We start from the raw sequence: 9,446 nt of genomic DNA on the forward strand, positions 1-9,446 counted from the left end.
TTAGGGCAAATTAGCAAGATTTTTGTGTTCTTCTTTACTTTCAGTTGAAGTCTCTGAAATTATAGCTTGTGGAAGGAAGACAACAGATCAATACTTACTTCTCTGAGGGAATATTTACCTCAGGTAAAGAGGAGAAAAAAAAAACAAAAAAACACCAGAGGGTATTTTACTGTTTTCCAGCTTTTCTCGTAAAGGGAGAACTTAAAAGAAACATTCTCCTCTACCACTGCGAGCCAAAGAGGAAATAATGTTGAGAAACTGCAAAGTTTTGAGGATTAAACAATGACCTGTACATGAAAAAAAAAAAAAAATTCGTGTGAAAAGGAATAATTGGGGGTTGGAATACATTAAACAATGTATCAAATTTGCAAAGGAAAAAGAAAGCCAGGTAGTTTATAGTGAAATTTAGAGAAAAAAAAATGAATGCCCCACTTCTCAGGATTGAAAATCAATAAGGCACCATGGGGCCCTGCATGAGAACAAACAGAACTTTTAAAAAAAATAAAATAAAAAAGGAAATTAAAGAACAAAAACCACTCAGGGCCCTGGCCCTCTTTCCACTTGCTTACAATTCTCCCACCTGCTGTTGTTTTCCAGGATCTCCCAAGAGTCCTGTGATAGACATCACAAGGGTGAACGTGTGGATTAAATCCTCACACCCCCTACCCCTGCCCCGTAGTTGGGGCTGAGTTTGGGGATTTGCAAGCAGTTAACACAGAGCTGAAGACAAAAGGATGTAAAAAATCTGAAGAAAGAACTTGGGGAAAGATGAGCTCACAGCTAAGCACATGACCTTGGGAAGGTACCCAGGCTGGGGTAGGGAGGAGGAAAGGGAGTCACCAAATGAGACAGGAAGAGATGGATGCCCACGATGAAGAAGAGAATCAGAGAAATGCAACATTAAAACTGACTGGAAGAGAGTTTCAACATGGAAGAAGTGGGGAATTCGGTGGCTTTTCTCAGAGAAGTCAGGGAAAATAAGTTGAGAGAGAAGGCTGCCTTTGGGTTTGGCAAAAAAAAAAAGCTTTGGAAACTGCCTGAATAGCTGCAGTTTCTATAGAGGGGGAGCCTCTAAGCTCATCTGGGGAGAGCAGCTTCCAGACCTGCTGGGTGATGTGATAAGGAAGAATTGGGATGAATGGTTGAACTGAGTGTAGATGATTTTTGTTTTAAGAAGTGGAAAAATAAATTACCCCAAAATAACTAACAACATGATCACTCCGCTCTGTCAATCTGCATTTCTTACATTGTTGATGCCACATAGTTTTAATTACAGAATTTAGAGGTAAGCCTTGATAGAAGTATTGTGTGTTCTTCGTTTTTCAAAATTGTTTTAATTATTCTAGGTTCTTTGCATCGCTATGCAATTTTTTTTTTAAATTAGCTTGTCAATTTCCACATAAAGCACACACATAAAACCCTGGAAGGATTTCAGTTGGAACTGTATTCAATCCAAGGATCAAAATGGGAGAGAAATGACAGGTTGACAATATTGATATCCTTTCTGATCAATGGATATGGAATTTTTTTTCCCATTACACATTTCATATTTGAAATTTGGCCTCTCCCATCATTGTTCAGATCTTGCACATGTCTCATCAAACATATTTCTACCAATATCTCCTGACTCTGATGCTCTTGATGTGATTCTGGCTTCTCTTTACATTGGTCATTGCTATGTATGAAATTTAGTGTATGAACTTTCACCATCCAACATTGCCTGACTGATTTCTTAGTGCTGGTAGCTCTTCCGTCAAGTCTTTAGGTTTTTCTATGTAAATGATAATATATCCTCTGAAGAAGTTGTTTTATTTCTTCATTTCTAAGCTGTTGCCTCTAGGTATTCTCTTTGCTTATGTACTGTTAGAACCTGCAACATAATGGGAAATAAAACTGTTGAGAGATGATATGTCTGACCATTCCCCATTTTAAGAGGATTGCACACAGTCATTCACCAGTAAGTTTGACATTTCCTGTAAGTTTTTCATGGGTGCAATTCATTAAGTTGAGAAATATCAGCTTATTTCCAGATGGCCAATAATTTTTACAATGAACTTTAAATTTTACTAAATACTTTTTTTTTTTGCCTCTATTGACATGCTTTTCTTTCTGATTCTGAGAGGTCTAGTATACTAATTATTATTTTTTTAATGTTGAGCCAGTTTGCCTCCCTGAAATCAGTTTTTCCTACTTTGTTATTTCTTTTCATACTTCGATGGATTTGATATTTTAAATTTCGGAAAGGATTTATGTTTCCAGAAAATGTTGGTTTGTGTTTTCTGTTTTGTTTTTTTGTAATGTCTTGGGTTGGTCTTGATAACAAAGAATGTGGACCTCATAAAGTAAGCTGGGGAATGTTCCCTTCTTTTTATGTGCTGTACAATTGGTGTCATTACTATCAAGCTTTCCTTAACTGTTTGGTATAATATAATATTGCAGCTATCTGGGTCTAGAGTTTTCTCTCTGGGAGGACTTTAAATTATGAATTTAATTTCTTTAATGGAGCCTGGGCTATTTCTTCATGAGTAAGCTTTTATAGTAATCTTTCAAATAATTTTCCATTTCATTTATATTATCAGACTCCTAACAAACTTAAAAAAATATACCTAAATTAACCTTCCAAAATCTTTAGGGTCTATACTGATATATACTCTTTCAACTCTGATAAGGATAAGTTATTATTTGGGGGGTTTTGACCAGTATAGATAGATGTTTATCAGTTTTTTTTTTTTAATCTTTAAAAAATTCTTTGGTTTCATTGACCTTTTTTTGGGGGGGGGTACCATATCTATTTTGTCCTCCTTTGATTCTTGTTATTAGTATTATTCTTCTTTTCTTTTGCTTGCTTTGATTTCTGGAGAGAGAAACCTAAACCATTGGTTTTAAATCTCTATTTTTTTTTTCATTTTATGCTTAGATTCTCTTCCAATTTACATTGAAAAATAAAAGATATTCCTGTGGTTCTTTAGCTTTTTATTTCTTGCATTGAATTTTTTAGTGCAGCTAGATTTCTTTCCCCTAATAGATAGCCAAAGGCTTCTACCTAATTTACAAAATATATCAGCTTCTACAGTTATCTCAGTCATACAAGTTAACACATACTAAATCCTACATGTATTTCCCCCCTGTATTTACATTTCCAGAACTTATGATGTGAAGTGTGTGTTTAATCGCCTGCAAAGATGGCTTCAATCATTCTTTTTATCTCTCTATGCAGATGAGGATCTTCCATCCAAAGATGGAGAGTGTTTCCCCTTAGTCTTTCCTGGTCATGACCTACTTTGCTTGCTGGGAGGTAATGGATGTTACACACACCATTTCTGTGCCATGGCCATAAGAGGCCGGGCAGAGTTTACCTTTGCCATCTTGGAGTTTTGATCAAACATGTAAATAATTTTGAGTACCCAGGGAGGGAGGCCGTAAGGACAGAGTGACATCCTTTAGGGTGAAAGACCACAGGAGAAGGAGGACATGGAAGATGAAGACCAGGAGATATGAAAGGACTCAGCATTCCAGTTCTGACTCCTGAGGAAACAGGTGTGTGAAGGAAATCATTTTAGAAGCTCGAGTCTAGACTCCATCTACCACTCCATTAAAAATGTTGAATTCAAAATTCTTTGTCAGCATGTAGTGACAAGGTGGGCTTCCCTAGCTGAGCCCTGGGAAACCAACCTGTGGAACCATGAGCTTGTCAAACAATAACTGTTTGAAGCCACTAGATTTAGGGTGGTGGTTATACTGTTTTAGATAACTGATAGAATCTGGATCTTTTCAGAAAATACTTACAGGAAGTGGGAGAATATGAATCAGTTCTGGAGTAGAAAAGAGTTGGGAGCATGTGTTAGTAGTGGTGTGGAACTTACTCATCATTAGTGAAAGCTCATAGACCAAGGGATAATATTCATTTGTAAAAGACAAACGTGAATCTGGGGTACATGACCTTGCTTCTCAAAGCTAAAATTATGCGGAAATATTTGTTAATAGAAATATGGTTTAGAGTGTGTCAAAAACAAGGGTGTTTGCCCTTGATTTCAATTGCAGACAATGATATGGATGTTTTTTATATTCTTTGTGTTACATTTTCAGGGAGTCTGAGTGTTGAATACTACTGTATGATATTTGCCAAGCAGTGAAACAATCTGCAAGCATTATTATATATTAAAATCTTCAGCCAGATGTGGTGGTACATGCACATAATCTCATCTGAGACAGGCGGATTGCAAGTTCAGGGCCATCCTCAGCAATTTATCAAGGCCCTACACAGCTTAGTGAGACCTTGTCTCAAAAACAAAAAAAATAAAACAAACAAAAGAGCTGGGTGGTAGGTGGGTTGTCAAGTGCTCCTGGGTTAAATCCCCAGTAAAAAAAAAAGTTCAGATGCTTTGCCAGGTACTGAAGAATTAACAAGAACATTTATCACATATTACTTATTTGAAGGGGCCTGAGTCATAGTTGAGAAAACAAACAATCAAAAAGTAAATCTTCCAAAAATATAATTTAAGACAATCGTGGAAAGGATAATATACTTTTGGCTTTATGAATTACTAAATGAATTTAGGAAATATGAGTTAGAAATTTTAGAGGCCAGAAAGATCATTTTGGAGCAGAATGAAGTGATTTGGGGAGGCTTTATAAAGAGTTAGAATTAGGCTTGATAGAAAAAGAGTCCATTTTGAAAGATAAGGCTTGAGGCCCAGGGAATCATCCAAAAGGTAAATGAATCTCTCTCTCTCTCTCTCTCTCTCTCTCTCTCTCTCTCTCTCTCTCACACACACACACACACACACACACACACACACAAACCATGCATAGAGTAAGTGTAAGTGTTCCCGCACATCAGTGATTAAAGCAGTCTGACAAGAGGAAAGTTAGAGATGATATGTTTAGAAATGAGGCTATGCAGGTATCTGCTAGGACTTTGCAGCATGAGGAAATTGAAATCAGGTTTGTCATCAGCAAGGACAGACAGAATAGGGAAATCTTTAAAAAGTTTGAAACCCAAGGCATGACAAGTTAGCCTATATGATACACCTCAGGTAACCCCAAGATTCGCAAAGAAACCAGAGTTTTGTACCAACTCTGTTCTTAGAGTCCTTCGATGAACTTCCCTAGGGGTAAGGAAAAGAAGGGAAGGGAAAGGAGCATCCTCTCTACCAAGAAACAGCATAGGAGCCCTGCCTTGCTTTTGTTATGTCAGCTAAAATGAACTCGCAGCACAGCAGAGGTCTTTTCTACCTGGAAAACATCATGGCCTCAGAAATCAGGCTTCTCTGTTGTTGCCACCTCTCTGAGTTGTAGGATTGTTACATCGGTGTGGAAGTTTTGCTTGAGTTCTTCTTTTGTATTTTCCAGTATCTTTCCACAACTTCCTGAATCTGGGGTCGACAGAGGAGGTCTCATAGATTCTTCAAACACCTGAATTTATTTGCAGAATGTTTATAATTATGCTTTCTGCATATTTTTCTAGGAAGGTCCCAGAGCTGGGGTTTATTTCTCCCAAAGAACCACTGTTCTTTTGGGAACCACTGTTCTTTGAGGCTTTGTCTCCTCTCCCACAGAGGTGCCTAGATGATGTGAAAATCCACAGGACACCCCACTTGTTCTTTAAGTAACTAATTACATGAATTAGTTAATTAGATGAAAACCTCTTCCCTCCCACAGATGTCGGGTGTTATCCTGACAGTCACTGACTTGGGTCAATTTAATTCTATGTAACTCACCTTTGTTAAAACCCATCAAGTGTCACCTGAATGGGACCCATTAGAGCCATCTGAAGTCTCAATCAGAAACTCAGGAGCACCAAAGAGTGGACAGGAAAAGACAAGGCATTAATTACAAAGACACACTATCTCTGTGTCCCTCTCCCTGGCGTTTCCAGGGTTGATAGGAGGCAATGGCCTCGATGAGAACTCCAGGCGGCAGCTGTCAGTACTGGGCACCTGGCAGCTGAGTTATGTGTTGGCACTGAATCACCTTCTCCACCCCCAGCCCAGCCCAGAATGCTCTGGAAGCCAAGTGCAAATGCCTGTTCAGCTCCACATACCACTTTGCTGCAAAGCAGTAACCTAGAGGTGGGTCGGGAAGAAGGATGCTCAGTGGGAAGCATTCCAGGGGTCCGTGGGACTCTGTATGCTGACGGAAGTGGGTTGGCTATGGTGTTCGACATCACTCAAAAGTTACTTCACGTCCACAAGACAGTGGTTGGATCCTGTTCATGTATTCTTCCTGAAATAACACAACAGGAACAGATACTTGTAATAAAATATTTTCTACCTGGATGTTTTTATTATCCTTTTTTTTTTTTAACAAGACAATGAAAGCTCTCAAACAAGCAAAGAGCACTTGCAGCCTTTCACGTTGAGAAGATGCCGAGAGAGTTTCTGCTTGAGGATCTAAATCTTTGAAACCTAAAATCTGCCACTTTGAGGCCATTTGATTTTTGTGTTACTGAAACTGGGGAGTGAGGGGTACATTAAAGTAATAAAATTCAAGTAGAGGCCATGGGGTACTCAGAGACAGGCTTTCAGAGCAGGTGGATTCGTTAGGTTTCAGTGATGTGATGTTTGAAGAGAAAGGAAGACAGAGAATGTGGACAGGAGGTGAGCAGAGAAGGTTCAGCTGATGAGAGAGTGACCTCCAGGAGTCAGCCCTTAGGTATGACCCTGTGAAGGGGCATCAAAGCCAGCGCTGTCAGCAGAATTCCCACAGCAGACACTCTCTCAGCAATCACAATTTGTACATTTTAATATTTCCTTTCTTATCATATGAACTCAGGAGAGGTCTGAGCAAGAATAAGACATGTATACTTTCTCCTTTTCTGAATAAATTCTATGAACAGTAAAAGTGGAGAAAAAAAGAAAGAAAAGAAAAAAGAAAGGAACAATAGAGTCTACCATTCTGTAAGAAAATTTAAAAAAACCCAAATAGGTCCAGAATGTTCTCCACACACTTTCAGGTTGGTTTATGTCATTTTTCATCTATATATGATGACGTTTGTAAATACAAAATGAATTTCCTGGAAGGAAAAACAATGTTAAAAAAGTGAAAAGTTTTTTTTTAATTTTTACTTTTTTTAAAATATAGACAGCCAAGTGCCTGGTTATGAATAGTCACAATCAGCTAAACCTCCAAGCTCAGTGAGGAAGCTATGGATCGAGAGTTGAATGTCACATGCCAAAAGCCACAAAGCGAGAGTCTCCCCCAAGGACTTGGCTCTCCTCTCTTGCCTTTATGTGATGTTTTGCAATCAGAGAACTGTGCTGGGAGGGTCAGAATATTATTTTGAGACTTGAGGTTAGCACCTAAAGCAGCAAGAAAGAAGTTGGAAATGTTTGACTCATCCACTTGGGTAGAAGAAGAATCTCAACTCAGAGAGAGAACTGTGAGTTGCAGGATTTATAAGCTATTTCTTCTCTTAGCTTTAACATGAATAGCAACCTGTTCTCAGTTCTTTTCTCCTCAGACTTATTTCCTTTCTGGAGAGAAAAGAACTAATGTTCAGACACACCAAGAAGCAGAATATTGAGCCTTCCGATTCCTCTTCTGCACTCCTGTTTCTTCCACAAAAACTTTAACCTGCTGTTTTGTAATCTGTTTTTGTTCCTCTCCTTGGAGTTCCTGCCTTCTAAGAGAGCAATTTTGCTGTATGTAATATGTATATTCATATAGTGTGTTCTATATTCATATATATGAATATAGAAAAGATAAGTTAGTACAGACTCAAGACAGAGAACATATCACTAATGCATATATGGAGTATTTAATGAGTCTGGTCCTGTGTAGTGAACTTTATTATATGGATGAGCTAATCTTTGACCCTTACAGCTCCTGAGTGCAACACTTAATGTCTGTTATCACCCCCATGTTAAGGTTGAAGAAGTTGAGGTCAATAGACAAGGGCCACAGATTTTAGAGTTTAGCTAAATTAGTGTCAAGCACTGCCTAGAACTAGCACATGTACTTGGTGGGAATTTTGTCTTAAGTACAATAATGTCTGTATTCATTTTGACATTACTAAATTTTGTAAAAGCAAAAACTACCCCCCAGCTAGATATGGTGGTGTATACATATAATCCCAGTGGCGCAGGAGGCTGAGGGAGTAGGATTGCCAGTTCAAAGCTAGCCTCAGCAACAGTGAGGCACTAAGCAATTTGGTGAGAGCCTGTCTCTAAATAAAATAAATAATAGGGCTGGGGATGTGACTCAGAGGTTGAGTGCCCCTGAGTTCAATCCCTAGTACCTAACAACCCGCCCCCCCACCCAAATAACTTTTGCTTCTTTTCCTCACCACAGAACACAAACCCCCTATTTGACAAAAGGATTTGACTGTTGAACCTGAGTTGATCTCAAGTGGATCCAAATTTACTTTAGAGAGTTTTGGGGGATAGGACTGATGTTTGTTGAAGGGATAACTTTATGGCTCACATACTAGACATTTGTCTAAAGATCTCTTGAAATAAAAGTCAATGGCTGCCATGTTTTAAACTTTGGGCCTCAACTCTGGAATAACTCCGGAGTCATGTTCGCATTATAAACAGAGCACGTGTTGCACAGAATGTGAAAATGCCAACAGAAACCGCTTGCTTAATTTTATCAACCTGCTTTTTCAGAGGGTGCTGACAGCCCAGCGGAGGCAAGAGTAGCCGCTGAGGCTGGTTGGCAAGCCCACATTCTGTGGCTTTTTCTGTGAAGTGCTATCTCAGGAGATTAACTCAGCCTGCATTTTGCATTTGTGTTGGGTACCAGTGCCCAGAGGTCTTGGGAGCAGATGCATATTTGACACCTATTTATCTTGGTCAGGGGGTTGTCATGGGAGCCAAGGTGATATTGACTTTAGTGAAGTCCTTTGAGGGGAGATGAGAGGAGCTGGAGATATCTGCTTGGTTCTATTTTCACATCCATCTACTGTTTGCCAAAAGGTTAAGTTTCTCCCACCTCTCTGTCAGCACTTCCCAACCTTTGATATCCTGCAGTACACTTGGTAATGCCAAAAGAGCAGAGTTATACTGGGAGTGGGAGATGGTGGATACATGTGCTTATATGTCAGCTTGCTCCAATTGAGAATGTTGTATTCTTGGCTTTTTAAAATTTCTTGTTAAGTGGTGGTTGAGAATAAAAAGCCTGGGTATTTTAAAAGAATATACTCCATTGTCAAGTATAAGAGAGCCAGATAAGAAATTCAATATGATGTGTCAAGAACTATGTAATGTTTTGAACAACTAATAAAAAATAAAAATAAAATAAATAAATAAAAAAGAAAGAAATTCAATGGAGATACAAAGAAGTCTAACCGAATCCTAAATAAATAAAAAGAGTAGTAATAACCTAGAGTGACCTATTAGGATAAAAGAATCATGGAAAATCATATATATATATTTTTTATTTATCACTTAGATTCTAAGTCTTGGACACATGAAAACTCTCATATGACCTTAGTACTTTAACAG

The 9,446-nt window shown here is 38.5% G+C and overlaps 1 long non-coding RNA gene across 1 annotated transcript; it reads right to left on the minus strand.

The window, feature by feature from the left end:
• Positions 1-401: 401 nt before the first annotated feature.
• Positions 402-5,879, minus strand: LOC125613866. Its single transcript, XR_007344455.1, has 3 exons — positions 5,721-5,879; positions 5,236-5,415; positions 402-1,870 (listed from the first exon to the last, which is right to left on the minus strand). It is a non-coding gene; the product is annotated as an uncharacterized LOC125613866 (long non-coding RNA).
• Positions 5,880-9,446: the final 3,567 nt, after the last annotated feature.

Source organism: Marmota marmota, unplaced genomic scaffold (genome assembly GCF_001458135.2).
Source record: "Marmota marmota marmota unplaced genomic scaffold, marMar, whole genome shotgun sequence".
NCBI classification, from domain to species: domain Eukaryota; kingdom Metazoa; phylum Chordata; class Mammalia; order Rodentia; family Sciuridae; genus Marmota; species Marmota marmota.